Source organism: Melozone crissalis, unplaced genomic scaffold, assembly GCF_028551555.1.
Source record: "Melozone crissalis strain CALT ecotype California unplaced genomic scaffold, PUWL_Pcris_2 ptg000218l_1, whole genome shotgun sequence".
In the NCBI taxonomy this organism is placed as follows: domain Eukaryota; kingdom Metazoa; phylum Chordata; class Aves; order Passeriformes; family Passerellidae; genus Melozone; species Melozone crissalis.
Window position 1 is genome coordinate 1,377,501 of NW_026535981.1, and position 2,799 is coordinate 1,380,299.

The following is a 2,799-nucleotide window of genomic DNA, read 5'->3' on the forward strand; positions in this document are numbered from 1 at the left end:
AAGTGTGCTGGATCCCATTCCTCTTGTCTGTGGCCATCCTTGGGAACCCTTGGGATGGGATGGGATGGGATGTGTTGTCCCTGAGAGAAGTGAGGCCAGTGGAGGTCTCTCCCCTGAGCACATTGCCTGCAGAACCCCTTCCAGAGCCCAGCAGAAGGCCTGGCCTTTGGGCTGGGATCAGTTTGGTCAGAAGGGTGACCTTCTTTGATCAGGGACACATCCTACTTTAGCAGGGGTGTTCCTCACAATTGGTAATGGTTTCAAAGACAGAGCACATCCCTTCTGGGATTTCCTTTCCTTTCTTTGAGCACTAAAGGAGGACTCTCACCCTGGGTTTAGCTACAGGGACAAAAGGCAGAAGCCTTTCTGTGCAGGTGAGTGCCAGTCCTTGCCCACACTACCTGGAAACAGAATCCTGCCAAGCAGGAAGGAGATCCAGAGGTAAGGGCATGGTGCAGTCAGATTGAGCAGTCCCACCTGTCCATAAATTCCCATTTCCAAAGGCCTCCAGCCAGTCCTTTGTTACATTGCCCATCCCCATGCAGATGCCCAGGACCCTGGGATCCCAGGGTGCACAGATGTCCCAGCAGTGGGCTTTTCCCAGCACAGGCCAGGACAGCCTGGAGGAGAGGAAACCAAAAACCAACCTGTAGAAGACCCAAGAAGAGACCCTCAAAAAGAGACTTTAAAACAGAGGAGTTCATCATCCTCAGGCAGGATGGGTGGGCTCCCCTTCAAACAAGCAATGTCAGTTTCCCACTGACACCAATCCTTTTCTACAGGATGGACAAATAAGGAGTAAATAAAAACCCACGGAATGTGACATAGATGAAGACTTCCAGGAGCCCAGTTATGCGGATGTTCAGGGACAGCACACCATGACCAATATGATCCAGTGAAGCCAAATTTATTATCCCTAAAAAGACTAGATTTATAGTAAGTTTCTACTGCCCACGCGTCTCTAGCTAGTACATGATTAGTTAATCCTAGCTGTTTACACATCTAAATTAAAATGCTGATTGGATCATCTAATTTTTTGTGCATCTTGCTGTGGTTGTCTGGCCCACCCATTGCTTTCTCTTTTTTCTCACTCTCCCAAGCTTGCTGACAAATTTGCTGAGTCCTGATGACTCTTCTTCTTGTATCTTTCTCAAGGATATACTGACCCCATTTCTGAATAAGTCCATTATCCATTGTTTGTGAACGTGTTCATTGTCCATTAGTACAAGCAGGCTGGATTGTGCATCGGCTGAATATGGCCATTGTCTAGCAAAAACTCCTCAACCTACAAGAAATCCTCAACACCCCAGAGCCTGACCACGCCCCACAGCCCACCTCAGAAATGAACCACCCAGATTGGGTGGGGGGTCTGGTGAAGGAGATGTGTGAGATGGGCCAGATGCTGAAGGACTACACTTCCCCAGCTGGTGAGGAAACCTCCCCCTGCCTCAAAGAGGGAGAGTCTGATGGTGCAGCAGCAGAACCCACAGATGTTACAACTGTCCAGGTTCCAGCTGAACTGCAGAGGGAGTCACAGCCAGCAGCAGCTGCCCCTGTGGAAACGAGGAGGTCTAAGATGAAATCAGAGCACCCAGACAAGGATAAGAATGGAGGGCCCTCACAACTCACAGGGGAGCCAATGGTTGAGATCATCACTGAGTCCCTGATGTACAAAAGTCTCTGTAATCTGCACACAGACATTGTACGACAGGGACGTGAGGCTTATACAACCTGGTTACTCTGGGTCTGGGATCTTATGGGTACAGGTGTTCAGCTGGATGGTGGTGAGGCAAGGAATTTGGGACGCTTGACCCAGCACTCAGGTATCAATCAGATTTTTGTAAGGGAGCCAGGGCTTTTAATAAGTGTCAGAGAGAGGTTTGTTCACAGGGAGAGAATGCAGGAGCAGCACCATAGAATGTGCTGGAAGACTCTTGAGGATGGAATCCAACAGCTGAGAGAAGTGGCAGTATTGGAGGCACTCTTTGGGAGGGATGGACAGCATGATAATGACCCCAACAAGGTCAGGTGCACAGGGCAAATGTTGTGGAGCCTGGCAAATTTGGGGCCATCCCAATACACCACCTTTATTGCAACAATTGATGCCGATACTGGCTGAGAGACAGTGGGTCATGGGGAGCTGTTCAAAGGGGAGACAGTGACAAGTCAGGGCAGACTTTGCTGAGCTCTGTCCAAGCCCTTTCCCCCAGCCCTGCCCCTGTTGCTCTGTGCCCCCCAGTTTTCCTTTTCTCAGAGCTCTTCCTTCAGGCCCGTGCCTGGAATTTTGCTGGAATCTGGCCCCATTGCTGTGATGAGCAGGGGCTCTGCCCATGGACACCAAGGGGTCAGCTCTGCTCTGAAGCAGTGGGGTCATGGAATGGGGACAGGGGCAAGTCCTGGGGTAGGATTCCATCAGCTCAAACAGCTTCTGAGGCTGAGGAGCTCAGCAGCATCTCCTGTCCCAGGACTAAGGGAGGGTGATGGCCAAAGGCAGTTTGAGAGGGTTTCCTGCTGCGCCCAGGGAGAGCAGAGACAGCTGTGCAAGGCAAGAGCAGTGGTTGGAACTCAGTGAAGGGCTAGGGGAGCTGCTCTGTCACTCCGTCTGTCCCCAGCTGCCCTTTTCTGTGATCCAGGGCAGTCCCTGTGTTCCCCTGGAAATCAGCCTGACACAACTGAGAGCAGAGGAACCCACAGCAGAGCAAACTGGTTTAGCCTTTCTCAGAGTTTCAGCCCCACTCTGGCCAAGGATACTCCTGTCCCCCAGTGTCCCCTGGAGGCAGCTGACAGCTTGGATGGCAT